This window comes from Primulina tabacum, chromosome 4, assembly GCF_025594145.1.
Source record: "Primulina tabacum isolate GXHZ01 chromosome 4, ASM2559414v2, whole genome shotgun sequence".
Taxonomy (NCBI): Eukaryota; Viridiplantae; Streptophyta; class Magnoliopsida; order Lamiales; family Gesneriaceae; genus Primulina; species Primulina tabacum.
This window is the reverse complement of record NC_134553.1, coordinates 37,811,519-37,838,719: the sequence shown is the minus strand read 5'-3', so window position 1 is coordinate 37,838,719 and position 27,201 is coordinate 37,811,519. Positions and strand designations below refer to the sequence as shown.

The 27,201-nt window shown below is 44.1% G+C and overlaps 25 non-coding genes and 10 pseudogenes across 25 annotated transcripts; all 35 read left to right on the top strand.

Moving 5' to 3' along the window:
* The first annotated feature begins 229 nt into the window (after positions 1–229).
* Positions 230–348, top strand: LOC142543941 (5S ribosomal RNA; annotated as a pseudogene).
* A 680-nt stretch (positions 349–1,028) lies between these two features.
* Positions 1,029–1,147, top strand: LOC142543840 (5S ribosomal RNA). The gene has a single exon (XR_012819915.1). It is a non-coding gene; the product is annotated as a 5S ribosomal RNA (ribosomal RNA).
* Positions 1,148–1,801: 654 nt separating this feature from the next.
* On the top strand, positions 1,802–1,919 carry LOC142543846 (5S ribosomal RNA). The gene has a single exon (XR_012819921.1). It is a non-coding gene; the product is annotated as a 5S ribosomal RNA (ribosomal RNA).
* A 554-nt stretch (positions 1,920–2,473) lies between these two features.
* Positions 2,474–2,592, top strand: LOC142543854 (5S ribosomal RNA; annotated as a pseudogene).
* Positions 2,593–3,279: 687 nt separating this feature from the next.
* Positions 3,280–3,400, top strand: LOC142543963 (5S ribosomal RNA; annotated as a pseudogene).
* A 678-nt stretch (positions 3,401–4,078) lies between these two features.
* Positions 4,079–4,197, top strand: LOC142543892 (5S ribosomal RNA; annotated as a pseudogene).
* Positions 4,198–4,851: 654 nt separating this feature from the next.
* On the top strand, positions 4,852–4,969 carry LOC142543834 (5S ribosomal RNA). Its single transcript, XR_012819910.1, has one exon. It is a non-coding gene; the product is annotated as a 5S ribosomal RNA (ribosomal RNA).
* Positions 4,970–5,653: 684 nt separating this feature from the next.
* On the top strand, positions 5,654–5,772 carry LOC142543746 (5S ribosomal RNA). The gene has a single exon (XR_012819827.1). It is a non-coding gene; the product is annotated as a 5S ribosomal RNA (ribosomal RNA).
* Positions 5,773–6,457: 685 nt separating this feature from the next.
* LOC142543946 (5S ribosomal RNA) lies at positions 6,458–6,576 on the top strand (annotated as a pseudogene).
* Positions 6,577–7,258: 682 nt separating this feature from the next.
* On the top strand, positions 7,259–7,377 carry LOC142543851 (5S ribosomal RNA; annotated as a pseudogene).
* A 685-nt stretch (positions 7,378–8,062) lies between these two features.
* Positions 8,063–8,181, top strand: LOC142543743 (5S ribosomal RNA). Its single transcript, XR_012819824.1, has one exon. It is a non-coding gene; the product is annotated as a 5S ribosomal RNA (ribosomal RNA).
* A 541-nt stretch (positions 8,182–8,722) lies between these two features.
* Positions 8,723–8,841, top strand: LOC142543803 (5S ribosomal RNA). The gene has a single exon (XR_012819880.1). It is a non-coding gene; the product is annotated as a 5S ribosomal RNA (ribosomal RNA).
* Positions 8,842–9,526: 685 nt separating this feature from the next.
* Positions 9,527–9,645, top strand: LOC142543967 (5S ribosomal RNA). The gene has a single exon (XR_012819937.1). It is a non-coding gene; the product is annotated as a 5S ribosomal RNA (ribosomal RNA).
* A 569-nt stretch (positions 9,646–10,214) lies between these two features.
* LOC142543800 (5S ribosomal RNA) lies at positions 10,215–10,333 on the top strand. The gene has a single exon (XR_012819877.1). It is a non-coding gene; the product is annotated as a 5S ribosomal RNA (ribosomal RNA).
* Positions 10,334–11,017: 684 nt separating this feature from the next.
* LOC142544062 (5S ribosomal RNA) lies at positions 11,018–11,136 on the top strand. The gene has a single exon (XR_012820029.1). It is a non-coding gene; the product is annotated as a 5S ribosomal RNA (ribosomal RNA).
* A 685-nt stretch (positions 11,137–11,821) lies between these two features.
* LOC142543858 (5S ribosomal RNA) lies at positions 11,822–11,944 on the top strand (annotated as a pseudogene).
* Positions 11,945–12,514: 570 nt separating this feature from the next.
* LOC142543808 (5S ribosomal RNA) lies at positions 12,515–12,633 on the top strand. The gene has a single exon (XR_012819885.1). It is a non-coding gene; the product is annotated as a 5S ribosomal RNA (ribosomal RNA).
* A 684-nt stretch (positions 12,634–13,317) lies between these two features.
* LOC142543966 (5S ribosomal RNA) lies at positions 13,318–13,436 on the top strand. The gene has a single exon (XR_012819936.1). It is a non-coding gene; the product is annotated as a 5S ribosomal RNA (ribosomal RNA).
* A 603-nt stretch (positions 13,437–14,039) lies between these two features.
* Positions 14,040–14,160, top strand: LOC142543785 (5S ribosomal RNA). Its single transcript, XR_012819863.1, has one exon. It is a non-coding gene; the product is annotated as a 5S ribosomal RNA (ribosomal RNA).
* Positions 14,161–14,843: 683 nt separating this feature from the next.
* Positions 14,844–14,962, top strand: LOC142543740 (5S ribosomal RNA). Its single transcript, XR_012819821.1, has one exon. It is a non-coding gene; the product is annotated as a 5S ribosomal RNA (ribosomal RNA).
* A 684-nt stretch (positions 14,963–15,646) lies between these two features.
* On the top strand, positions 15,647–15,769 carry LOC142543939 (5S ribosomal RNA; annotated as a pseudogene).
* Positions 15,770–16,339: 570 nt separating this feature from the next.
* Positions 16,340–16,458, top strand: LOC142543774 (5S ribosomal RNA). The gene has a single exon (XR_012819853.1). It is a non-coding gene; the product is annotated as a 5S ribosomal RNA (ribosomal RNA).
* A 660-nt stretch (positions 16,459–17,118) lies between these two features.
* Positions 17,119–17,237, top strand: LOC142543766 (5S ribosomal RNA). Its single transcript, XR_012819846.1, has one exon. It is a non-coding gene; the product is annotated as a 5S ribosomal RNA (ribosomal RNA).
* A 686-nt stretch (positions 17,238–17,923) lies between these two features.
* LOC142543896 (5S ribosomal RNA) lies at positions 17,924–18,042 on the top strand (annotated as a pseudogene).
* A 684-nt stretch (positions 18,043–18,726) lies between these two features.
* On the top strand, positions 18,727–18,844 carry LOC142543844 (5S ribosomal RNA). Its single transcript, XR_012819919.1, has one exon. It is a non-coding gene; the product is annotated as a 5S ribosomal RNA (ribosomal RNA).
* A 687-nt stretch (positions 18,845–19,531) lies between these two features.
* LOC142544056 (5S ribosomal RNA) lies at positions 19,532–19,650 on the top strand. The gene has a single exon (XR_012820024.1). It is a non-coding gene; the product is annotated as a 5S ribosomal RNA (ribosomal RNA).
* Positions 19,651–20,334: 684 nt separating this feature from the next.
* LOC142543945 (5S ribosomal RNA) lies at positions 20,335–20,453 on the top strand (annotated as a pseudogene).
* A 574-nt stretch (positions 20,454–21,027) lies between these two features.
* On the top strand, positions 21,028–21,146 carry LOC142543841 (5S ribosomal RNA). Its single transcript, XR_012819916.1, has one exon. It is a non-coding gene; the product is annotated as a 5S ribosomal RNA (ribosomal RNA).
* Positions 21,147–21,829: 683 nt separating this feature from the next.
* On the top strand, positions 21,830–21,948 carry LOC142543973 (5S ribosomal RNA). The gene has a single exon (XR_012819943.1). It is a non-coding gene; the product is annotated as a 5S ribosomal RNA (ribosomal RNA).
* A 513-nt stretch (positions 21,949–22,461) lies between these two features.
* Positions 22,462–22,580, top strand: LOC142543874 (5S ribosomal RNA). Its single transcript, XR_012819926.1, has one exon. It is a non-coding gene; the product is annotated as a 5S ribosomal RNA (ribosomal RNA).
* Positions 22,581–23,253: 673 nt separating this feature from the next.
* On the top strand, positions 23,254–23,372 carry LOC142544009 (5S ribosomal RNA). Its single transcript, XR_012819978.1, has one exon. It is a non-coding gene; the product is annotated as a 5S ribosomal RNA (ribosomal RNA).
* A 684-nt stretch (positions 23,373–24,056) lies between these two features.
* LOC142543756 (5S ribosomal RNA) lies at positions 24,057–24,175 on the top strand. Its single transcript, XR_012819836.1, has one exon. It is a non-coding gene; the product is annotated as a 5S ribosomal RNA (ribosomal RNA).
* A 666-nt stretch (positions 24,176–24,841) lies between these two features.
* Positions 24,842–24,959, top strand: LOC142543802 (5S ribosomal RNA). The gene has a single exon (XR_012819879.1). It is a non-coding gene; the product is annotated as a 5S ribosomal RNA (ribosomal RNA).
* Positions 24,960–25,643: 684 nt separating this feature from the next.
* On the top strand, positions 25,644–25,762 carry LOC142543835 (5S ribosomal RNA). The gene has a single exon (XR_012819911.1). It is a non-coding gene; the product is annotated as a 5S ribosomal RNA (ribosomal RNA).
* Positions 25,763–26,447: 685 nt separating this feature from the next.
* On the top strand, positions 26,448–26,566 carry LOC142543806 (5S ribosomal RNA). The gene has a single exon (XR_012819883.1). It is a non-coding gene; the product is annotated as a 5S ribosomal RNA (ribosomal RNA).
* Positions 26,567–27,201: the final 635 nt, after the last annotated feature.

Genomic DNA, 27,201 nt, shown 5'->3' with positions numbered 1-27,201 from the left:
GTGAGCCTGTTCTGTGCGGAAAGGTATGACGCAGATTACTCCGTAGGCGATTGACTTATTAAAAACAATTATTTCGACTGTTTTAGCCATAATTTACGTAAACGATCGCGACACGAGTACTTCCCTGGGAGGTCAGCCATCCTAGCTCTACCATCGCGCCAGAACGCTTAACTTCATGGTTCTTATTGGGCGAGAGAAGTGCCGCGTGTTGTCCATCCCACTCAATGCCGTGTGCGATTATACCAGCACTAATGCACCGGATCCCATCAGAACTCCGAAGTTAAGCGAGCTTCGGCGAGAGCAGTACTAGGATGGGTGACCCCTTTGGAAGTCCACGCACCCTTTTTCGTGTTTTTTTATTTTTGATTACTTGTTGACAGACGATTTTCGGCTCAAATCATCTGAACCTCGATCATGACCAGATAAGACATGTGAAATCAACGTAGCTCGGGCACTGCCGGATTTGGACAAAATTGTAGGCTAATTTGATTCTCAACGGGCCAACGAACGAGACTCATTACTCCGCAATGAGCTTGCAAGATTTTGGCCGAATTCCTTCTTTAAGACCCTCTAATTTGCGATTTTTCGCTTCTGTTAAGCTTCCAATTCCTCGAGAAATCGGCTTAGGAAGTTCGAAATTCGATTCCGGTTCCACTTTATCGTATCTCAGGCATAATAATAGCTTTACATTCGCTACTTTCTTCTTTTTACATTTTTTTTCTATTTTCCGGAAACAATTAGCGATTTTTTTTGTCGTGAGCCGGTTCTGTACGGAAAGATATGACGCAGATTACTCCGTAGACGGTTGACTTATTAAAAAAAATTATTTCGACTGTTTTAGCCATAATTCACGTAAACGGTCGCGACACGACGACTTCCCAGGGAGGTCACCCATCCTCGCTCTACCATCGCGCCAGAACGCTTAACTTCATGGTTCTGATTAGGCGAGAGAAGTGCCGCGTGTTGTCCATCGTCGTCCGCTCCACACGTACTCGAGGGATATAACAATAAACATCCCACTCAATGTCGGTTGAGATCATACCAGCACCAATGCACCGGATCCCATCCGAACTCCGAGGTTAAGCGTGCTTGGGTGAAAGCACTACTAGGATGGGTGACCCCCTGGGAAGTCCTCGTGTTGCACCCGTTTTCGTGTTTTTCTATTTTTGATTACTTGTTGACAGACGATTTTCGGCTCAAATCATCTAAATCTCGATCGGGACCAGAAAAGACATGTTAAATGAACGTAGCTCGGGCACTTCCGGATTTGGACAAAAGTGTAGGCTAATTTGATTGTAAATGGGCCAACAAACGAGACTCATTACTCCGCAATGAGCTGACGAGATTTTGGCCGAATTCCTTCTCTAAGACCCTCTAATTTGCGATTTTCCGCTTCTGTTAAGCTTCCGTTTCCTCGAGAAATCCGCTTAGGAAGTTCGAAATTCGATTCCGGTTACACTTTATCGTATCCCAAACATAATAATAGCTTTAAATTCTCTTAAGGAATCATTTAGCGATTATTGTTGTCTAGAGCCGGTTTTGTGCGGAAGGGTATGACACATTTTACTCCGTAGACGGTTGGCTTATCAAAAAAAATTATTTCGACTATTTTAGCCATAATTTACGTAAACGATCGCGACACGAGGACTTCCCAGGGAGGTCACCTATCCTAGCTCTACCATCGCACCAGAACGCGTAACTTCATGTTTCTGATTGGGCGAGAGCAGTGTCGCGTGTTGTCCATCGCCGTCCGCTCCACACGTACTCGAGGGATATGAGAATAAACATCCCACTCAATGTCGGTTGCGATCATACCAGCACTAATGCACCGGATCTCATCAGAACTCCGGAGTTAAGCGTGCTTGGGCGATAGCAGTACTAGGACGGGTGAACCCTGGGAATTCCTCGTGTTGCACCCCTTTTCGTGTTTTTCTATTTTTGATTACTTGTTGACAGACGATTTTCGGCTCAAATCTTCTGAATCTCGATCGGGCCGAATTCCTTCTCTAAGACCCTCTAATTTGCGATTTTCCGCTTTTGTTAAGCTTCTGTTTCCTCGAAAAATCCGCTTAGGAAGTTAGAAATTCGATTCCAGTTCCACTTTATCGTATCTCAGGCATAATAATAGCTTTACATTCGTTACTTTATTCTTCTTACATTTTTTTCTGTTTTCCGGAAACATTTAGCGATTTTTGTTGTCGTGAGCCAGTTCTGTGCCGAAAGGTATGACGCAGATTATTCCGTAGACGGTTGACTTATTAAAAACAATTATTTCGACTGTTTTAACCATAATTTACGTAAACGGTCGCGACACGAGGGCTTTCCAGGGAGGTCACCTATCCTAGCTCTACCATCGCGCCAGAACGCTTAACTTCATGGTTCTGATTGGGCGAGAGAAGTGCCGCGTGTTGTCCATCGCCGCCCGCTCCACACGTACTCGAGGAATATCAGAATAAACATCCCACTCAATGTCGGGTGCGATAATACCATCACTAATACACCGGATCACATCAGAACTCCGAAGTTAAGCGAGCTTGGGCGAGAGCAGTACTAGGACGGGTGACCCCTTGAGAAGTCCTCAGGTTGCACCCCTTTTCGTGTTTTTCTATTTTTGATTACTTGTTGACAGACGATTTTCGGATCAAATCATCTGAATCTCGATCGGGACCAGATAAGACATTTGAAATCAACGTAGCTCGGGCACTGCCGGATTTGGACAAAAATGTAGGCTAATTTGATTGTAAACGGGCCAACGAACGAGACTCATTTCTCCGCAATGAGCTAGCGAGATTTTTTGGACGAATTCCTTCTCTAAGACCCTCTAATTTGCGATTTTCCGCTTCTGTTAAGCTTCCGTTTCCTTGAGAAATCCGCTTAGGAAGTTCGAAATTCGATTCGGGTTCAACTTTATCGTATCTCAGGCATAATAATAGCTTTACATTCGCTACTTTCTTCTTCTTACTTTTTTTTTCTATTTTCTGAAGACTTTTAGCGATTTTTGTTGTCGTGAGCCGGTTCTGTGCGGAAAGGTATGACGCAGATTACTCCGTAGACGATTGACTTATCAAAAACAATTATTTCGACTGTTTTAACCATAATTTACGTAAACGGTCGCGACACGAGTACTTCCCTGGGAGGTCACCCATCCTATCTCTACCATCGCGCCAGAACGCTTAACTTCATGGTTCTGATTGGGCGAGATAAGTGACGCGTGTTGTCCATCGCCGTCCGCTCCACACGTACTCGAGGGATATGAGAATAAACATCCCACTCAATGTCGTGTGCGATTATACTAGCACTAATGCATCGGATCCCAATCAGAACTTCGAAGTTAAGCGAGCTTGGGCCAGAGCTGTACTAGGATGGGTGACCCCCTGGGAAGTCCACGCAACCTTTTTCGTGTTTTTCTATTTTTGATTACTTGTTGACAGACAATTTTTTGCTCAAATCATCTGAACCTCGATCATGACCAGATAAGACATGTGAAATCAACGTAGCTCGAGCACTGCCGGATTTGGACAAAATTGTAGGCTAATTTGATCGTAAACGGGCCAACGAACGAGACTCATTACTCCGCAATGAGCTGGCGAGATTTTGGCCGAATTCCTTCTCTAAGACCCTTTAATTTGCGATTTTCCGCTTCTGTTAAGCTTCCGTTTCCTCGAGAAATCCACTTAGAAAGTTCGAAATTCGATTCAGGTTCCACTTTATCGTATCCCATGCATAATAATACCTTTACATTCGCTACTTTCTTTTTCTTACTTTTTTTTCTATTTTTCGGAAACATTTTGCGATTTTTGTTGTCGTGAGCCGGTTCTGTGCGGAAAGGTATGACACAGATTACTCCGTAGACGGTTGACTTATTAAAAAAAATTATTTCGACTCTTTTAGCCATAATTTACGTAAACGGTCGCGACATGACGACTTCCCAGGGAGGTCACCCATCCTAGCTCTACCATCGCGCCAGAACGCTTAACTTCATGGTTCTGATTAGGCGAGAGAAGTGCCGCGTGTTGTCCATCGCCGTTTGCTCCACACGTACTCGAGGGATATAACAATAAACATCTCACTCAATGTCGGTTGAGATCATACCAACACTAATGCACCGGATCCCATCCGAACTCCGAGGTTAAGCGTGCTTGGGTGAGAGCAATAATAGGATGGGTGACCCCCTGGGAAGTCCTCGTGTTGCACCCGTTTTCGTGTTTTTCTATTTTTGATTACTTGTTGACAGACGATTTTCGGCTCAAATCATCTGAATCTCGATCGGGACCAAAAAAGACATGTTAAATGAACGTAGCTCGGGCACTGTCGGATTTGGACAAAATTGTAGGCTAATTTGATTGTAAATGGGCCAACAAACGAGACTCATTACTTCGCAATGAGCTGACGAGATTTTGGCCGAATTCCTTCTCTAAGACCCTCTAATTTGCGATTTTCCGCTTCTGTTAAGCTTCCGTTTCCTCGAGAAATCCGCTTAGGAAGTTCGAAATACGATTCCGATTCCACTTTATCGTATCCCAAACATAATAATAGCTTTAAATTCGCTTATGGAATCATTTAGCGATTATTGTTGTCGTGAGCCGGTTCTGTGCGGAAGGGTATGACACATTTTACTCCGTAGACGGTTGGCTTATTAAAAAAAATTATTTCGACTATTTTAGCCATAATTTACGTAAACGATCGCGACACGAGGACTTCCCAGGGAGGTCACCTATCCTAGCACTACCATCACTCCAGAACGCGTAACTTCATGGTTCTGATTGGGCGAGAGTAGTGCCACGTGTTGTCCATCGCCGTCCGCTCCACACGTACTCGAGGGATATAACAATAAACATCCCACTCAATGTCGGTTGCGATCATACCAGCACTAATGCACCGGATCTCATCAGAACTCCGGAGTTAAGCGTGCTTGGGCGATAGCTGTACTAGGACGGGTGACCCCTAGGAATTCCTCGTGTTGCACCCCGTTTCGTGTTTTTCTATTTTTGATTACTTGTTGACAGACGATTTTCGGCTCAAATCATTTGAATCTCGATCGGGACCAGATAAGACATGTGAAATCAACGTAGCTCGGGCACTGCCGGATTTGGACAAAATTGTAGGCTAATTTGATTGTAAACGGGCCAACGAACGGGACTAATTACTCCGCAATGAGCTGGCGAGATTTTGGCCGAATTCCTTCTCTAAGACCCTCTAATTTGCGATTTTCCGCTTCTGTTAAGCTTCCGTTTCCTCGAGAAATCCGCTTAGGAAGTTCGAAATTCGATTCCCGTTCAACTTTATCGTATCTCAGGCATAATAATAGCTTTACATTAGCTATTTTCTTCTTCTTACTTTTTTTTCTATTTTCTGAAAACATTTAGCGATTTTTGTTGTCATGAGCCGGTTCTGTGTGGAAAGGTATGACGCAGATTACTCCGTAGACGGTTGACTTATTAAAAACAATTATTTCGACTGTTTTAGCCATAATTTACGTAAACGGTCGCGACACGAGGACTTCCCAGGGAGGTCACCTATCCTAGCTCTACCGTTGCGCTAGAACGCTTAACTTCATTGTTCTGATTGGGCGAGAGAAGTGCCGCGTGTTGTCCATCGCCGCCCGCTCCACACGTACTCGAGGAATATCAGAATAAACATCCCACTCAATGTCGGGTGCGATAATACCAGCACTAATACACCGGATCCCATCAGAACTCCGAAGTTAAGCGAGCTTGTGCGAGAGCGGTACTCGGATGGGTGACCCCATGGGAAGTCCTCGTGTTGCACCCCTTTTCGTGTTTTTCTATTTTCGATTACTTGTTGACAGACGATTTTATGGTCAAATCATCTGAATCTCGATCGGGACCAGATAAGACATGTGAAATCAACGTAGCTCGGGCACTGCCGGATTTTGACAAAATTGTAGGCTAATTTGATTGCAAACAGGCCAACGAACGAGACTCATTACTCCGCAATGAGCTGGCGAGATTTTTGCCGAATTCCTTCTCTAAGACCCTCTAATTTGCGATTTTCCGCTTCTATTAAGCTTCCGTTTACTCGAGAAATCCGCTTAGGAAGTTCGAAATTCGATTTCGGTTCCACTTTATCGTATCCCAGGCATAATAATAGCTTTACATTCGCTATTTTCTTCTTCTTACTTTTTTTTTCTATTTTCTGAAAACATTTAGCGATTTTTGTTGTCGTGGGCTGGTTCTGTGCGGAAGGGTGTGACGCAGATTACTCCGTAGACGGTTGACATATTAAAAACAATTATTTCGATTATTTTAGCCATAATTTACGTAAACGGTCGCGACACGAGTACTTTCCAGGGAGGTCACCCATCCTAGCTCTGCCATCGCGCCAGAAAGCTTAACTTCATGGTTTAGATTGGGCGAGATCAGTGCCGCGTGTTGTCCATCGCCGCACGTTCCACATGTACTCGAGGGATATATGAATAAACATTTCACTCAATGTCGGGTGCGATCATAACCGCACTATTGCTCTGGATCCCCTCAGAACTCCGAAGTTAATCGAGCCTGGGCGAGAGCAGTACTAGGATGGGTGAGCCCCGGCGAAGTCCTTGTATTGCACACCTTTTCGTGTTTTTCAATTTTTGATTATTTGTTGATAGACGATTTTTGGCTCAAATCATCTGAATCTCTATCGAGACCAGATAAGACATGTGAAATCAACGTAGCTCGGGCACTGCCGGATTTGGACAAAATAGTAGGCTAATTTTATTGTAAACGGGCCAACGAACGAGACTCATTCTCCGCAATGAGCTGGCGAGATTTGGCCGAATTCCTTCTCTAAGACCCTCTAATTTGCGTTTTTCTGTTTCTATTAAGCTTCCGTTTCCTCGAAAAATCCGCTTAGAAAGTTCGAAATTCGATTCCAGTTCAACTTTATCTTATCTTAGGCATAATAATAGCTTTACATTCGCTACTTTCTTCTTCTTACATTTTTTTTCTATTTTCCGGAAACATTTAACGATTTTTATTGTCGTGAGCCGGTTTTGTGCGAAAAGGTATGACGCAGATTACTCCGTAGACGGTTGACTTATTAAAAACAATTATTTCGACTGTTTTAGCCATAATTTACGTAAACGGTCGCGACACGAGGATTCCCAGGTAGGTCACCTATCCTGACTCTACCATCGCTCCAGAACGCTTAACTTCATGGTTCTGATTGGGCGAGAGAAGTGCCGCGTGTTGTCCATCGCCGCTCGCTCCACACGTACTCGAGGAATATAAGAATAAACATCCCACTCAATGTCGGATGCGATCATACCAGTACTAATACACCAATTCCCATCAGAACTCCGAAGTTAAGCGAGCTTGGGCGAGAGCAGTATTAGGATGGGTGTCCCCCTGGGAAGTCCTCGTGTTGCACCCCTTTTCATGTTTTTCTATTTTTGATTACTTGTTGACAGACGATTTTCGGCTCAAATCTTCTGAATCTCGATCGGGACCAGATCAGACCTGTGAAATCAATGTAGCTCGGGCACTGCCGGATTTGGACAAAATTGTAGGCTAATTTGATTGTAAACAGGCCAACGAATAAGACTCATTACTCCGCAATGAGCTGGCGAGATTTTGGCCGAATTCCTTCTCTAAGACCCTCTAATTTGCGATTATTCACTTCTGTTAAGCTTCCGTTTCCTCGAGAAATCCGCTTAGGAAGTTCGAAATTCGATTCCAGTTCAACTTTATCGTATCCTAGGCATAATAATAGCTTTACATTCGCTACTTTCTTCTTCTTAATTTTTTTTTCTATTTTCCGGAAACATTTAGCGATTTTTGTTGTCGTGAGCCGGTTCTGAGCGGAAAGGTATGACGCAGATTACTCCGTAGATGGTTGACTTATTAAAAACAATTATTACGACTGTTTTAGCCATAATTTACGTAAACGGTCGCGACACGAGGACTTCCCAGGGAGGTCACCCATCCTAGCTCTACCATCGCGCCAAAACGCTGAACTTCATGGTTTTGATTGGGCGAGAACAGTGCCACGTGTTGTCCATCGCCGCCCGCTCCACACGTACTCAAGGGATATCGGAATAAACATTCCACTCAATGTCGGGTGCGATCATACCAACACTAATGCACCGGATCCTATTAGAACTCCGAAGTTAAGCGTTCTTGGGCGAGAGCAGTACTAGGATGGGTGACCGCCTTGGAAGTCCTCGTGTTGCACCCCTTTTCGTGTTTTTCTAATTTTGATTACTAGTTGACAGACGATTTTCGGCTCAAATCATCTGAATCTCGATCGGTACCAGATAAGACATGTGAAATAAACGTAGCTCGGGCACTGCCGGATTTGGACAAAAGTATAGGCTAATTTGATTGTAAAAGGGCCAACGAACGAGGCTCATTACTCCGCAATGAGCTGGCGAGATTTTGGCCGAATTCCTTCTCTAAGACCATCTAATTTGCGATTTTCTGCTTCATTTAAGCTTCCGTTTCCTCATGAAATCCTCTTAGGAAGTTCGAAATTCAATTCCGGAAACATTTAGCGATTTTTATTGTCGTGACCCGGTTCTGTGCGGAAAGGTATGACGCAGTTTACTCCGTAGACGGTTGACTTATTAAAAACAATTATTTCGACTGTTTTAGCCATAATTTACGTAAACGGTCGCGAGACGAGGACTTCCCAGGGAGGTCACCTATCCTAGCTCTACCATCGCCGCCCGCTCCACACGTACTCGAGGGATATCAGAATAAACATCCCACTCAATGTCGGGTGCGATCATAACAGCACTAATACACCGGATCCCATTAGAACTCCGAAGTTAAGCGAGCTTGGCCGAGAGCGGTACTAGGATGGGTGACCCCTTGGGAAGTCCTCGTGTTGCAATCCTTTTCGTGTTTTTCTATTTTTGATTACTTGTTGACAGACGATTTTCGGCTCAAATCTTCTGAATCTCGATCGGGACAAGATCAGACCTGTGAAATCAATGTAGTTCGGGCACTGCCGGATTTGGAAAAAATTGTAGGCTAATTTGATTGTAAACGGGCCAACGAATGAGACTCATTACTCCGCAATGAGCTGGCGAGATTTTGGCCGAATCCTTTCTCTAAGACCCTCTAATTTGCGATTTTCCGCTTCTGTTAAGCTTCCGTTTCCTCGAAAAATCCGCTTAGGAAGTTCGAAATTCGATTCCAGTTCCACTTTATCGTATCTCAGGCATAATAATGGCTTTACATTCGCTACTTTATTCTTCTCACATTTTTTTTCTATTTTCCGGAAACATTTAGCGATTTTTGTTGTCGTGAGCCAGTTCTGTGCCGAAAGGTATGACACAGATTACTCCGTAGACGGTTGACTTATTAAAAACAATTATTTTGACTGTTTTAGCCATAATTTACGTAAACGGTCGCGACACGAGGACTTCCCAGGGAGGTCACCTATCAAAGCTCTACCATCCCGCCAGAACGCTTAACTTCATGGTTCTGATTGGGCGAGAGAAGTGCCGCGTGTTGTCCATCGCCGCCCACTCGACACGTACTCGAGGAATATCAGAATAAACATCCCACTCAATGTTGGGTGCGATCATACCAGCACTAATACACCGGATCCCATCAGAACTCCGAAGTTAAGCGAGCTTGGGCGAGAGCGGTACTAGGATGGGTGACCCCCTGGGAAGTTCTCGTGTTGCACCCTTTTTCGTGTTTTTCTATTTTTTATGAATCTCGATCGGGACCAGATAAGACATGTGAAATCAACGTAGCTCGTGCACTGCCGGATTTGAACAAAATTGTAGGCTAATTTGATTGTAAACGGGCCAACAAACGAGACTCATTACTCCGCAATGAGCTGGCGAGATTTTGGCCGAATTCCTTCTCTAAGACCCTCTAATTTGCGATTTTCCACTTCTGTTAAGCTTCTGTTTCCTCGAGAAATCCGCTTACGAAGTTCGAAATTTGATTCCGGTTCCATTTTATAGTATCTCAGGCATAATAATAGCTGTACATTCGCTACTTTCTTCTTCTTACTTTTTTTTTCTATTTTCCGGAAATATTTAGCGATTTTTGTTGTCGTGAGCCGGTTCTGAGCTAAAAGGTATGACGCAGATTACTCCGTCGACGGTTGACTTATTAAAAACAATTATTTCGACTGTTTTAGCCATAATTTACGTAAACGATTGGGCGAGAGCAGTGCCGCGTGTTGTCCATCGCCGTCCGCTCCACACGTACTCAAGGGATATCAGAATAAACATCCCACTCAATGTCGGGTGCGATCATACCAGCACTAATGCACCGGATCCCATCAGAACTCCGAAGTTAAGCGAGATTGGGCGAGAGCAGTACTAGGATGGGTGATTCCATGTGAAGTCCTCGTAATGCACCCCTTTTCGTGTTTTTCTATTTTTGATTACTTGTTGATAGACGATTTTCGGCTCAAATCATCTGAATCTTGATCGTGACCAGATAAGACATGTGAAATCAACGTAGCTCGAGCATTGCCGGATTTGTACAAAATTGTTGGCTAATTTGATTGTAAACGGGCCAACAAAAGAGACTCATTATTCCGCAATGAGCTGGCGAGATTTTAACCGAATTCCTTCTCTAAGACCCTCAAATTTGCGATTTTCTGCTTCGGTTAAGCTTCCGTTTCCTCGAGAAATCCGCTTAGGAAGTTCGAAATTCGATTCCGGTTCCACTTTATCGTATCCCAGGCATAATAATAGCTTTACATTCGCTATTTCTTCTTCTTACTTTTTTTTGCTATTTTCCGGAAACATTTAGCGATTTTTGTTGTCTTGAGCCGGTTCTGTGCGGAAGGGTGTGACGCAGATTACTCCGTAGACGGTTGACTCATTAAAAACAATTATTTCGACTGTTTTAGCAATAATTTACGTAAAAGATCGCGACACGAGGACTTCCCATGGAGGTCACCCATCCTAGCTCTCCCATCGCTCCAGAACGCTTAACTTCATGGTTCTTATTGGGCGATAGCAGTGCCGTGTGTTGTCAGTCGCCGCCCGCTCCCCACCTACTCGAGGTATATGAGAATAAACATCCCACTCAATGTCTGGTGCGATCATACCAGCACTAATGCACCGGATCCCATCATAACTCCGAAGTTAAGCGTGTTTGGACGAGAGCAGTACTAGGGTGGGTGACCCCATGGGAAGTCCTCGTGTTGCACCCCTTTTCGTGCTTTTCTATTTTTGATTACTTGTTGACAGACGATTTTCGGCTTAAATCATCTGAATCTCTATCGGGACCAGATAAGACATGTGAAATCAACGTAGCTCGGGCACTACCGGATTTGGACAAAATTGTAGGCTAATTTGATTGTAAACGGGCCAACGAACGAGACTCATTACTCCGCAATGAGCTGGCGGGATTTTGGCCGAATTACTTCTCTAAGACCCTCTAATTTGCGATTTCCGCTTCTGTTAAGCTTCCGTTTCCTCGTGAAATCCGCTCAGGAAGTTCGAAATTCAATTCCAGTTCCACTTTATCGTATCCCAAGCATAATAATAGCTTTACATTTCTACTTTTTCTTCTTCTTACTCTTTTTTTCTATTTTTCGGAAACATTTATCCATTTTTGTTGTCGTGAGCCGGTTCTATGCGGAAAGGTATGACGCAGATTACTGCGTAGACGGTTGACTTATTAAAAATAATTATTTCGACTCTTTTAGCCATAATTTACGTAAACGGTCGCGACACGAGTACTTCCCATGGAGGTCACCCATCCTAGCTCTACCATCGCGCTAGAACGCTTAACTTCATGGTTTTTATTGGGCGAGAGCAGTGCCGCGTGTTGTCCATCGTCGTCCGCTCCACACGTACCCGAGGGATATAAGAATAAACATCCCACTCAATGTCAGGTGCGATCATACCAGCACTAATGCACCGGATCCCATCAGAACTCCGAAGTTAAGCGTGCTTGGGCGAGAGTAGTACCTTGATGGTTGACCCCCTGGGAAGTCAACGTAGCTCGGGCACTGCCGGATTTGGACAAAATTGTAGGCTAATTTGATTGTAAACGGGCCAACGAACGAGACTAATTACTCTGCAATGAGCTGGCGAGATTTTGGCCTAATTCCTTCTCTAAGACCCTCTAATTTGCGATTTTTCGTTTCTATTAAGCTTTCGTTTCCTCGATAAATCCGCTTAGGAAGTTCGAAATTCGATTTCGGTTCCACTTTATCGTATCCCAAGCATAATAATAGCTTTAGATTCGCTATTTTCTTCTTCTTACTTTTTTTTTCTATTTTCGGGAAACATTTAGCGATTTTTGTTGTCGTGAGCCGGTTCTGTGCGGAAGGGTGTGACACAGATTACTCCGTAGACGGTTGACTTATTAAAAACAATTATTTCGACTGTTTTAGCCATAATTTACGTCAAAGATTGCGACACGAGGACTTCTTAGGGAGATCACCCATCCTAGCTCTGCCATCGCTCCAGAACGCTTAACTTCATGGTTCTGATTGGGCGAGAGCAGTGCCGCGTGTTGTCCATCGCCTCCCGCTCCCCAGATACTCGAGGGATATGAGAATAAACATCCCACTCAATATCGGGCGCGATCATACCATCACTAATGCACCAGATCCCATCATAACTCCGAAGTTAATCGTGCTTGGGCGAGAGCAGTACTAGGGTGGGTGACCCCCTGGGAAGTCCTCGTGTTGCACCCCTTTTCGTGCTTTTCTATTTTTGATTACTTGTTGACAGACGATTTTCGGCTCAAATCATCTGAATCTCTATCGTGACCAGATAAGACATGTGAAATCAACGTAGCTCGGGCACTGCCGGATTTGAACAAAATTGTAGGCTAATTTGATTGTAAACGGGCCAACGAACGAGACTCATTGCTCCGCAATGAGCTGGCGAGATTTTAGCCTAATTCCTTCTCTAAGACCCTCTAATTTGCGATTTTCCGCTTCTGTTAAGCTTCCGTTTCCTCGAGAAATCCTCTTAGGAAGTTCGAAATTCGATTCCAGTTCCACTTTATCGTATCCCAGGCATAATAATAGCTTTACATTTGCTACTTTCTTCTTCTTACTTTTTTTTTCTATTTCCCGAAACATTTAGCGATTTTTGTTGTCGTGAGCCGGTGCTGTGCGGAAAGGTATGACGCAGATTACTCCATGGACGGTTGACTTATTAAAAAATATTATTTCGACTGTTTTAGCCATAATTTACGTAAACGATCGCGACACGAGGACTTCTTAGGGAGATCACCCATCCTAGCTCTGTCATCGCTCAAGAACGCTTAACTTCATGGTTCTGATTGGGCGAGAGCAGTGCCGTGTATTTTCCATCGCCGCCCGCTCCACACGTACTCGAGGGATATGAGAATAAACATCCCACTCAATGACGGGTGCGATCATACCAGCACTAATGCACCGGATCCCATCAGAACTCTGAAGTTAAGCGAGCTTGGGCGAGAGCCGTACTAGGATGGGTGACCCCCTGGGAAGTCCTCGTGGTGCACCCCTTTTCGTGTTTTTTTATTTTTGATTACTTGTTGACAGACGATTTTCGGCTCAAATCATCTGAATCTCGATCAAAACCAGATAAGACATGTGAAATCAATGTAGCTCGGGCACTGCCGGATTTGGACAAAATTTTAGGCTAATTCTATTGTAAACGGGCCAACGAACAAGACTCATTACTCCGCAATGAGCTGGCGAGATTTTGGCCGAATTCCTTCTCTAAGACCCTCTAATTTGCGATTATCCGCTTCTGTTAAGCTTCCGTTTCCTCGAGAAATCCGCTTAGGAAGTTCGAAATTCGATTCCACTTCGACTTTATCATATTCCAGACATAATAATAGCTTTATATTCGCTACTTCTTCTTCTTACTTTTTTTTTCTATTTTCCGGAAATATTTAGCGATTTTTATTGTCGTGAGCCGGTTCTGAGCGAAAAGGTATGACGCAGATTACTCCGTAGACGGTTGACTTATTAAAAACAATTATTTCGGCTGTTTTAGCCATAATTTACGTAAACGATTTGGCGAGAGCAGTGCCGCGTGTTGTCCATCGCCGCCCGCTCCACATGTACTCAAGGGATATCAGAATAAACATCCACTCAATGTCGGGTGCGATCATACCAGCACTAATGCACCGGATCCCATCAGAACTCCGAAGTTAAGCGAGCATGGGCGAGAGCAGTACTAGGATGGGTGTGACCCCATGTGAAGTCCTCGTAATGCACCCCTTTTCGTGTTTTTCTATTTTTGATTACTTGTTGACAGACGATTTTCGGCTCAAATCATCTGAATCTCGATCGTGACCAGATAAGACATGTGAAATCAACGTAGCTCGAGCACTGCGGATTTGTACAAAATTGTAGGCTAATTTGATTGTAAACGGGCCAACAAAAGAGACTCATTATTCCGCAATGTGCTGGGGAGATTTTAGCCGAATTCCTTCTCTAAGACCCTCTAATTTGCGATTTTCTGCTTCGGTTAAGCTTCCGTTTCCTCGAGAAATCCGCTTAGGAAGTTCGAAAATCGATCCCGGTTCCACTTTATCGTATCCCAGGCATAATAATAGCTTTACATTCGCTATTTCTTCTTCTTACTTTTTTTTGCTATTTTCCGGAAACATTTAGCGATTCTTGTTGTCTTGAGCCTGTTCTGTGCGGAAGGGTGTGACACAGATTACTCCGTAGACGGTTGACTCATTAAAAACAATTATTTCGACTGTTTTAGCCATAATTTCCGTAAACGATCGCGACACGAGGACTTCTTAGAGAGGTCACCCATCCTTGCTCTGCCATCGCTCCAGAACGCTCAACTTCATGGTTCTGATTGGGCGAGAGCAGTGCCGCGTGTTGTCCATCGCCGCCCGCTCCCCACCTACTCGAGGTATATGAGAATAAACATCCCACTCAATGTCGCGTGCGATCATACCAGCACTAATGCACCGGATCACATCATAACTCCGAAGTTAAGCGTGCTTGGGCGAGAGCTGTACTAGGGTGGGTGACCCCCTGGGAAGTCCTCGTGTTGCACCCCTTTTCGTGCTTTTCTATTTTTGATTACTTGTTGACAGACGATTTTCAGCTCAAATCATCTGAATCTCTATCGGGACCAGATAAGACATGTGAAATCAACGTAGCTCGGGCACTGCCGGATTTGGAAAAAATTGTAGGCTAATTTGATTGTAAACAGGCCAACGAACGAGGCTCATTACTCCGCAATGAGCTGGCGGGATTTTGGCCGAATTACTTCTCTAAGACCCTCTAATTTGCGATTTTCCGCTTCTTTTAAGCTTTCGTTTCCTCGAGAAATCCGCTTAGGAAGTTATAAATTAAATTCCAGCTCCATTTTATCGTATCCCAAGCATAATAATAGCTTTACATTTCTACTTTCTTCTTCTTACTTTTTTTTTCTATTTTTCGGAAACATTTATCCATTTTTTTTGTCGTAAGCCGGTTCTATGCGGAAAGGTATGACGCAGATTACTGCGTACACGGTTGACTTATTAAAAATAATTATTTCGACTGTTTTAGCCATAATTTACGTAAACGGTCGCGACACGAGTACTTCCCATGGAGGTCACCCATCCTAGCTCTACCATCGCGCCAGAACGCTTAACTTCATGGTTTTGATTGGGCGAGAGCAGTGCCGCGTGACGTCCATCGTCGTCCGCTCCACACGTACTCGAGGGATATAAGAATAAACATCCCACTCAATGTCAGGTGCGATCAAACCAGCACTAATGCACCGGATCCCATCAGAACTTCGAAGTTAAGCGTGCTTGGGCGAGAGCAGTACCTGAATGGTTGACCCCCTGGGAAGTCAACGTAGCTCGGGCACTGCCGGATTTGGACAAAATTGTAGTCTAATTTGATTGTAAACGGGCCAACGAACGAGACCAATTACTCCGCAATGAGGTGGCGAGATTTTGGCCTAATTCCTTCTCTAAGACCCTCTAATTTGCGATTTTTCGCTTCTATTAAGCTTTCGTTTCCTCGATAAATCCGCTTAGGAAGTTCGAAATTCGATTTCGGTTCCACTTTATCGTATCATAAGCATAATAATAGCTTTAGAGTCGCTATTTTCTTCTTCTTACTTTTTTTTTCTATTTTCTGGAAACATTTAGCGATTTTTGTTGTCGTGAGCCTGTTCTATGCAGAAGGGTGTGACGCATATTACTCTGTAGACGGTTGACTTATTAAAAACAATTATTTCGACTGTTTTAGCCATAATTTACGTTAAAAATCGCGACACGAGGACTTCTTAGGGAGGTCACCCATTCTAGCTCTGCCATCGCTCCAGAACGCTTAACTTCATGGTTCTGATTGGGCGAGAGCAGTGCCGCGTGTTGTCCATCGCCGCCCGCTCCCCAGATACTCGAGGGATATGAGAATAAACATTCCACTCAATGTCGGGTGCGATCATACCATCACTAATGCCCCAGATCCCATCATAACTCCGAAGTTAAGCGTGCTTGGGCGAGAGCAGTACTAGGGTGGGTGACCCCCTGGGAAGTCCTCGTGTTGCACCCCTTTTCGTGCTTTTCACGATTTTCGGCTCATATCATCTGAATCTCTATCGGGACCAGATAAGACATGTGAAATAAACGTAGCTCGGGCACTGCCGGATTTGGACAAAATTGTAGGCTAATTTGATTGTAAACAGGCCAACGAACGAGACTCATTACTCCGCAATGAGCAGGCGCGATTTTGGCCGAATTCTTTCTCTAAGACCCTCTAATTTGTGTTTTTCCGCTTCTGTTAAGCTTCTGTTTCCTCGAGAAATCCGCTTAGAAAGTTTGAAATTCGATTCCAGTTCCAATTTATCGTATCGCAGGCATAATAATAGCTTTACATTCGCTATTTCTTCTTCTTACTTTTTTTTGCTATTTTCCAGAAACATTTATCGATTTTGTTGTCCTGAGCCGGTTCTGCGAGGAAGGGTATGACGCAGATTACTCCGTAGACGGTTGACTTATTAAAAAAAATTATTTCGACTTTTTTAGCCATAATTTACGTAAACGTTCGAGACACGAGGTTTACCCCGGGAGGTCACCCATCTTAGTTCTGCCATCGCGCCAGACCGCTTAACTTCATGGTTCTGATTGGGCGAGAACATCGCCGCGTGTTGACCATCGCCGCCCACTCCACACGTTCTCGAGGGATATAAGAATAAACATCCCACAAAATATTGGGTGCGATCATACCAGCACTAATGCACCGGATCCCATCAGAACCCCGAATTTAAGCGTGCTTGGGCGAGAGCAGTACTAGGATGGGTGATTCCCTAGGAAGTCCTCGTGTTGCACCCCTTTTCGTGTTTTTCTATTTTGGATTACTTGTTGACAGAGGAATTTTGTCTCAAATCATCTGAATCTCTATCGAGACCAGATAAGACATGTGAAATCAACGTAGCTCGGGCACTGCCGGATTTGGACAAAATTGTAGGCTAATTTGATTGTAAACAGACCAACGAACGAGACTCATTACTCCGCAATGAGCTGGCTAGATTTTAGCCTAATTCCTTCTCTAAGACCCTCTAATTTGCGATTTTCCGCTTCTGTTAAGCTTCCGTTTCCTCGAGAAATCCGCTTAGGAAGTTCGAAATTCGATTCCGGTTCCACTTTATCGTATCCCAGGCATAATAATAGCTTAACATTTGCTACTTTCTTCTGCTTACTTTTTTTTTTCTATTTTCCGGAAACATTTAGCGATTTCTGTTGTCATGAGCCGGTTCTGTGCGGAAAGGTATGACGCAAATTACTCCATAGACGGTTGACTTATTAAAAACAATTATTTCGACTGTTTTAGCCATAATTTACGTAAACGGTCGCGACACGAGGAATTCCCAGGGAGGTCACCCATCCTAGCTCTACCATCGCGCCAGAACCCTTAACTTCATGGTTCTTATTGGGCGAGAGCAGTGACGCGTGTTGTCCATCGCCGCCCGCTCCACACGTACTTGAGTGATATCAGAATAAACATCCCACTCAATGTCGGGTGCGATCATATCAGCACTAATGCACCGGATTCCATCAGCACTCCGAAGTTAAGCGAGCTTTGGCGAGAGCTGTACTAGAATGGGTGACCGCCTAGGAAGTCCTCGTGTGGCACCTCTTTTCGTGTTTTTCTATTTTCGATTACTTGTTGAGAGACGATTTTTGTCTCAAATCATCTGAATCTCTATCGTGACCAGATAAGACATGTGAAATCAACGTAGCTCGGGCACTGCCGGATTTGAACAAAATTGTAGGCTAATTTGATTGTAAACGGGCCAACAAAAGAGACTCATTATTCCGCAATGTGCTGGGGAGATTTTAGCCGAATTCCTTCTCTAAGACCCTCTAATTTGCGATTTTCGGCTTCGGTTAAGCTTCCGTTTCCTCGAGAAATCCGCTTAGGAAGTTCGAAATTCGATTCCAGTTCCACTTTATCGTATTCCAGGCATAATAATAGCTTTACATTTGCTACTTTATTCTTCTTACTTTTTTTTTCTATTTTCCGGAAACATTTAGCGATTTTTGTTGTCGTGAGCCGGTTCTGTGCTGAAAGGTATGACGCAGATTACTCCATAGACGGTTGATTTATTAAAAACAATTATTTCTACTATTTTAGCCATAATTTACGTAAACGATCGCGACACGAGGACTTCCCAGGGAGGTCACCCATCCTAGCTCTGCCATCCCTCAGAACGCTTAACTTCATGGTTCTGATTGGGCGAGAGCAGTGCCGCGTGTTGTCCATCACCGCCCGCTCCACACGTGCTCGAGGGATATGAGAATAAACATCCCACTCAATGTCGGGTGTGATCATACCAGCACTAATGCACTAGATCCAATCAGAACTCCGAAGTTAAGCATGCTTGGGCGAGAGCAGTACTAGAATGGGTGACCCCAGGAAAGTCCTCGTGTTGCACCCCTTTTCGTGTTTTTCTATTTTTGATTACTTGCTAACAGACGATTTTCGTCTCAAATCATTTGAATCTCTATCAAGACCAGATAAGACATGTGAAATCAACGTAGCTCGGGCACTGCCGGATTTGGAAAAAATTGTAGGCTAATTTGATTGTAAACGGGCCAACGAGCGAGATTCATTACTCCGCAATGAGCTGGCGAGATTTTAGCCGAATTCTTTCTCTAAGACCCACTAATTTGCGATTTTCAACTTCTTGTAGCTTCCGTTTCCTCGAGAAATTCGCTTAGGAAGTTCGAAATTCGATTCAAGTTCCACTTTATCGTAACCCAAGCATAATAATAGCTTTACATTTGCTATTTTCTTCTTCTTACTTTTTTTTAACTATTTTCTGAAAACATTTAGCGATTTTTGTTGTCGTGAGCCGGTTCTGTGCGTAAAGGTATGACGCAGATTACTCCGTAGATGATTGACTTATTAAAAACATTTATTTTTCGTCTGTTTTAACCATAATTTACGTAAACGGTCGCGAAACGAGGACTTCCTAGGGAGGTCACCCATCCTAGCTCTACCATCGCGCCAGAACGCTTAACTTCATGGTTCTGATTGGGCGAGAGCAGTGCCGCGTATTGTCCATCGCCGCTCGCTCCACACGTACTCGAGGGATCTGAGAATAAACATCCCACTCAATGTCGGGTGCGATCATACCAGCAGTAATGCACCGGATCCCATCAGAACTCCGTAGTGAAGCGAGCTTGGACGAGAGCAGTACTAGGGTGGGTGACCCCATGGGAAGTCCTCGTGTTGCACCCCTTTTCGTGCTTTTCTATTTTTGATTACTTGTTGACAGACGATTTTCGGCTCAAATCATCTGAATCTTTATTGGGACCAGATAAGACATGTGAATTAACGTAGCTCGGGTACTGCAGGATTTGAACAAAATTGTAAGCTAATTTGATTGTAAACGAGCCAACAAACGAGACTCATTACTCTGCAATGAGCTGGCGAGATTTTGGCCGAATTCCTTCTCTAAAACCCTCTAATTTGCGATTTTCCGCTTCTGTTAAGCTTCCGTTTCCTCGAGAAATCCGCTTAGGAAGTTCGAAATTCGGTTTCAGTTCCACTTTATCGTATCCCAGGCATAATAATAGCTTTACATTCGCTAATTTTTTCTTCTAACTATTTTTTTCTATTTTCCGGAAACATTTAGCGATTTTTGTTGTCGTGAGCCGGTTCTGTGCGGAAAGGTATGACGCAGACTACTCCGTAGACGGTTGACTTGTTAAAAACAATTATTTTGACTGTTTTAGCCATAATTTACGTAAACGGTCGCGACACGAGGAATTCCCAGGGAGGTCACCCATCCTAGCTTTACCATCGCGCCAGAACGCTTAACTTCATGGTTTTGATTGGGCGAGAGCAGTGCCGCGTGATGTCCATCGTCGTCCACTCCACACGTACTCGAGGGATATAAGAATAAACATCCCACTCAATGTCGGGTGCGATCAAACCAGCACTAATGCACCGGATCCCATCAGAACTTCGAAATTAAGCGTGCTTGGGCGAGAGCAGTACCTGAATGGTTGACCCCCTGGGAAGTCAACGTAGCTCGGGCACTGCCGGATTTGGACAAAATTGTAGTCTAATTTGATTGTAAACGGGCCAACGAACGAAACCAATTACTCCGCAATGAGGTGGCGAGATTTTGGCCTAATTTCTTCTCTAAGACCCTCTAATTTGCGATTTTTCGCTTCTATTAAGCTTTCGTTTCCTCGATAAATCCGCTTAGGAAGTTCGAAATTCGATTTTGGTTCCACTTTATCGTATCCCAAGCATAATAATAGCTTTAGATTCGCTATTTTCTTCTTCTTACTTTTTTTTTCTATTTTCTGGAAACATTTAGCGATTTTTGTTGTCGTGAGCCTGTTCTATGCGGAAGGGTGTGAAGCAGATTACTCCGTAGACGGTTGACTTATTAAAAACAATTATTTCGACTGTTTTAGCCATAATTTACGTTAAAAATCGCGACACGAGGACTTCTTAGGGAGGTCACCCATTCTAGCTCTGCCATCGCTCCAGAACACTTAACTTCATGGTTCTGATTGGGCGAGAGCAGTGCCGCGTGTTGTCCATCGCCGCCCGCTCCCCAGATACTCGAGGGATATGAGAATAAACATTCCACTCAATGTCGGGTGCGATCATACCATCACTAATGCACCAGATCCCATCATAACTCCGAAGTTAAGCGTGCTTCGGCGAGAGCAGTACTAGGGTGGGTGACCCCCTGGGAAGTCCTCGTGTAGCACCCCTTTTCGTGCTTTTCTATTTTTGATTACTTGTTGACAGACGATTTTCGGCTCAAATCATCTGAATCTCTATCGGGACCAGATAAGACATGTGAAATAAACGTAGCTCGGGCACTGCCGGATTTGGACAAAATTGTAGGCTAATTTGATTGTAAACAGGCCAAGGAACGAGACTCATTACTCCGCAATGAGCTGGCGCGATTTTGGCCGAATTCTTTCTCTAAGACCCTCTAATTTGCGATTTTCTGCTTCTGTTAAGCTTCCGTTTCCTTGAGAAATCCGTTTAGGAAGTTCGAAATTCGATTCCGGTTCCACTTTATCGTATCTCAGGCATAATAATAGCTTTACATTCGCTACTTTCTTCTTCTTACTTTTTTTTCTATTTTCTCGAAACATTTAGCGATTTTTGTTGTCGTGAGCCGGTTCTGTGCGGAAGGGTATGACGCAGATTACTCCGTAGACGGTTGACTTATTAAAAACAATTATTTCGACTGTTTTAGCCATAATTTACGTAAACGATCGGACACGAGGATTTCTTAGGGAGGTCACCCATCCTAGCTCTGCCATCGCTCCAGAACGCTAAACTTCATGGTTCTGATTGGGCGAGAGCAGTGCCGCGTGTTGTCTATCACCGCCCGCTCCACACGTGCTCGAGGGATATGAGAATAAACATCCCACTCAATGTCGGATGTGATCATACCAGCACTAAAGCACTAGATCCCATCAGAACTCCGAAGTTAAGCATGCTTGGGCGAGAGCAGTACTAGAATGGGTGACCCCCTGGGAAGTCCTCGTGTTGCACCCCTTTTCGTGTTTTACTATTTTTGATTACTTGCTGACAGACGATTTTCGTCTCAAATCATCTGAATCTCTATCAAGACCATATAAGACATATGAAATCAACGTAGCTCGGACACTGCAAGATTTGGACAAAATTGTAGGCTAATTTGATTGCAATCGGGCCAACGAACGAGACTCATTACTCCGCAATGAGCTAGCGAGATTTTGGCCGAATTCCTTCTCTAAGACCCTCTAATTTGCGATTTTCCGCTTCTGTTAAGCTTCCGTTCCCTCGAGAAATCCGCTTAGGAAGTTCGAAATTCGATTCCAGTTCCACTTTATCGTATCCCAGGCATAATAATAGCTTTACATTCGCTACTTTTTTCTTCTTACTTTTTTTTTCTATTTTCTGAAAACATTTAGCGATTTTTGTTGTCGTGAGCCGGTTCTTTGCGGAAGGGTGTGACGCAGATTACTCCATCGCCGCCCGTTCCACACGTACTCGAGGGATATCAGAATAAACATCCCACTGAATGTCGGGTGCGATCATACCAGCACTAATGCACCGGATCCCATCTGATCTCCGAAGTTAAGCGAGCTTGGGCGAGAGCAGTACTAGGATGGTTGACCCCCTAAGAAGTCCTCGTGTTGCACCCCTTTTCGTGTTTTTAAATTTTTGATTACTTGTTGACAGACGATTTTCGGCTTAAATCATCTGAATCTCGATCGGGACCAGATAAGACTTGTGAAATCAACGTAGCTCGGGCACTACCGGATTTGGACAAAATTGTAGGCGAATTTGATTGTAAACGGGCCAACGAACGAGACTAATTACTCCGCAATGAGCTGGCGAGATTTTGGCCGAAATCCTTCTCTAGGACCCTCTAATTTGCGATTTTCCGCTTCTGTTAAGCTTCCGTTTCCTCGAGAAATCCGCTTTGGAAGTTCGAAATTCCATTCCAGTTCCATTTTATCGTAATCTAGGCATAATAATAGCTTTACATTCTCTACTTTCTTCGTCTTACTTTTTTTTTCTATTTTCCGGAAACATTTAGCGATTTTTGTTGTCGTGAGCCGGTTCTGTGCGGAAAGGTATGACACAGACGGTTGATTTATTAAAAACAATTATTTCGACTATTTTAGCCATAATTTACGTAAACGGTCGCGACACGAGAACTTTCCACGGAGGTCACCCATCTTAGCTCTGCCATCGCGCCAAAAAGCTTAACTTCATGGTTTTGATTGGGCGAGAGCTGTGCCGCGTGTTGTCCATCGCCGCCCGTTCCACACGTACTCGAGGGATATCAGAATAAACATCCCACTGAATGTCGGATGCGATCATACCAGCACTAATGCACCGGATCCCATCAAATCTCCGAAGTTAAGCGTGCTTGGGCGAGAGCAGTACTAGGATGAGTGACCCCCTGGGAAGTCCTCGTGTTGCACCCTTTTTCGTGTTTTTCTATTTTTGATTACTTGTTGACAGACGATTTTCGGCTCAAATCATCTGAATCTCGATCGGGACCAGATAAGACATATGAAATCAACGTAGCTCGGGCATTGCCGGATTTGGACAAAATTGTAGGCTAATTGATTGTAAACGGGCCAACGAACGAGACTAATTACTCCGCAATGTGCCGGCAAGATTTTGGCCGAATTCCTTCTCTAAGACCCTCTAATTTGCGATTTTACGCTTCTGTTAAGCTTCTGTTTCATCGAGAAATCCGCTTAGGAAGTTCGAAATTCGATTTCAGTTCCATTTTATCGTAATCTAGGCATAATAATAGCTTTACATTCGCTACTTTCTTCTTTTTACTTTTTTTTTCTATTTTCCGGAAACATTTAGCGATTTTTGTTGTCGTGAGCCGGTTCTGTGCGGAAAGGTAGGACGTAGATTACTCCGTAGACGGTTGACTTATTAAAAACAATTATTTCGACTGTTTTAGCCATAATTTACGTAAACGGTCGCGACACGAGGACTTCCCAGGGAGGTCACCCATCCTAGCTCTGCCATCGCTCCAGAACGCTTAACTTCATGGTTCTGATTGGGCGAGAGCAGTGCCGCGTGTTGTCCATCACCGCCCGCTCCACACGTACTCGAGGGATATCAGAATAAACATCCCACTCAATGTCGGGTGCGATCATACAAGCACAAATGCACTGGATCCCATCAGAACTCCGAAGTTAAGCGTGCTTGGGCGAGAGTGGTACTAGGATGGTTGACTCCCTGGGAAGTCCTTGTGTTGCACCCCTTTTCGTGTTTTTCTATTTTTCATTACTTGTTGACCGACGATTTTCGGCTCAAATCATCTGAATCTCGATCGGGACCAGACAAGACATGTGAAATCAACGTAGCTTGGGCACTGCCGAATTTGGACAAAATTGACTGGCCAACGAACGAGACTCATTACTCCGCAATGAGCTGGCGAGATTTTGGCCGAATTCCTTCTCTACGACCCTCTAATTTGCGATTTTCCGCTTCTGTTAATCTTCCGTTTCCTCGAGAAATCCGCTTAGGAAGTTCGAAATTCGATTCCAGTTTTATTTTATCGTAATCCAGGCATAATTATAGCTTTACATTCGCTACTTTCTTCTTCTTACTTTTTTTTTCTATTTTCCGGAAACATTTAGCGATTTTTGTTGTCGTGAGCCGGTTCTGTGCGAAAAGATATGACGCAGATTACTCCGTCGGCTGTTGACTTATTAAAAACAATTATTTAGACTGTTTTAGCCAAAATTTTCGTAAACGGTCGCGACACGAGGTCTTCCCAGGGAGGTCACCCATCCTAGCTCTACCATTGGGCCAGAACGCTTAACTTCATGGTTCTGATTGGGCGAGAGCAGTGCCGCGTGTTGTCCATTGCCGCCCGCTTCACACGTACTCGAGCGATATCAGAATAAGCATCCCACTCAATGTCGGGTGCGATCATACCAGCACTAATGCACCGGATCCCATCAAAACTCCGAAGTTAAGCGTGCTTCGGCGAGAGCAGTACTAGGATGGGTGACCCCCTAAAAGTCCTCGTGTTGCACCCATTTTCGTGTTTTTATATTTTTGATTACTTGTTGACAGACGATTTTTGGCTCAAATCATCTGAATCTCGATCGGGACCAGATAAGACATGTGAAATCAACGTAGGTCGGGCACTGCCGGATTTGGAAAAAATTGTAGGCTAATTTGATTGTAAACGGGCCAACGAGCGAGATTCATTACTCCGCAATGAGCTGGCGAGATTTTGGCCGAATTTCTTCTCTAAGACCCTCTAATTTGAGATTTTCCGCTTCTGTTAAGCTTCCGTTTCCTCGAGAAATCTGCTTACGAAGTTCGAAATTCGATTCCGGTTCCACTTTATCGTATCTCAGGAATAATGATAGCTTTACATTCGCTACTTTTTTTTTCTTACTTTTTTTTTCTATTTTCTGGAAACATTTAGCGATTTTTGTTGTCATGAGCCGGATTTGCGATGAAGGGTATGATGCAGATTACTCTGTAGACGGTTGACTTATAAAAACAATTATTTCGACTGTTTTAGCCATAATTTACGTAAACGTTCGCGACACGAGGACTTCCCAGGGAGGTCACCCATCCTAGTTCTGCCATCGCGCTAGACCGCTTAACTTCAAGGTTCTGATTGGGCGAGAGCAGTGCCGCGTGTTGGCCATCGCCGCCCGCTCCACACGTACTCGAGGGATATAAGAATAAACATCCCACAAAATGTCGGGTGCGATCATACCAGCACTAATGCACCGGATCCCATCGGAACTCTGAATTTCAGGGTGCTTGGGCGAGAGCAGTACTTGGATGGGTGACCCCCTAGGGAGTCCTCGTTTTGCACCCTTTTTCGTGTTTTTCTATTTTTGATTACTTGTTGACAGACGATTTTCGGCTCAAATAATCTGAATCTTTATCGGGACCAGATAAGACATGTGAAATCAACGTAGCTAGTGCACTGCCGGATTTGGAAAAAATTGTAGGCTAATTTGATTGTAAACGGGCCAACGAACGAGACTCATTACTCCACAATGAGCTAGCGAGATTTTGGCCGAATTCCTTCTCTAGGACCTTCTAATTTGCGATTTTCCGCTTCTATTAAGCTTCCGTTTCTTCGAAAAATCCACTTAGGAAGTTCGAAATTCGATTCCAGTTCCATTTTATCGTATTCCAGGCATAATAATAGCTTTATATTCGCTACTTTCTTCTTCTTACTTTTTTTTTCTATTTTTCGGAAACATTTAGCGATTTTTGTTGTCGTGAGCCGGTTCTGTGCGGAAAGGTATGACGTAGATTACTCCGTAGACGGTTGATTTATTAAAAACAATTATTTCGACTGTTTTAGCCATATTTTACGTAAACGGTCGCTACACGAGGACTTCCCAGGGAGGTCACCCATCCTAGCTCTGCCATCGCGCCAGAAAGCTTAACTTCATGGTTTTGATTGGGCGAGAGCAGTGCCGCGTGTTGTCCATCATCGCCCGTTCCACACGTACTCGAGGGATATCAGAATAAACATCCCACTCAATGTCGGGTGCGATCATACCAGCACTAATGCACCGGATCCCATCAGATCTCCGAAGTTAAGCTTGCTTGGGCGAGAGCAGTACTAGGATGGGTGACCCCCTAAGAAGTCCTTGTGTTTGACCCCTTTTCGTGTTTTTCTATTTTTGATTACTTGTTGACAGACGATTTTCAGCTCAAATCATCTAAACCTCGATCGGGACCAGATAAGACATGTGAAATCAACGTAGCTCGGGCACTGCCGGATTTGGACAAAATTGTAGGCTAATTTGATTGTAAACGGGCCAACGAACGAGACTCATTAATCCGCAATGAGCTGGCGAGATTTTGGCAGAATTCCTTCTCTAAAACCCTCTAATTTGCGATTTTCCACTTCTGTTAAGCTTCCGTTTCCTCAACAAATCCGCTTAGGAAGTTCCAAATTCGATTCCAGTTCCATGCTATCGTAATCTAGGCATAATAATAGCTTTACATTCGCTACTTTCTTCTTCTTACTTTTTTTTTCTATTTTCCGGAAACATTTAGCTATTTTTGTTGTCGTGAGCCGGTTCTGTGCGGAAAGGTATGACGCAGATTACTCCGTAGACGGTTGACTTATTGAAAACAATTATTTCGACTGTTTTAGCCATAATTTACGTAAACGGTCGCGGCACGAGGACTTCCCAGGGAGGTCACCCATCCTAGCTCTACCATCGCGCCAGAACGCTTAACTTCATGGTTCTGATTGGGCGAGAGCAGTGCCGCGTGTTGTCCATCGCCGCC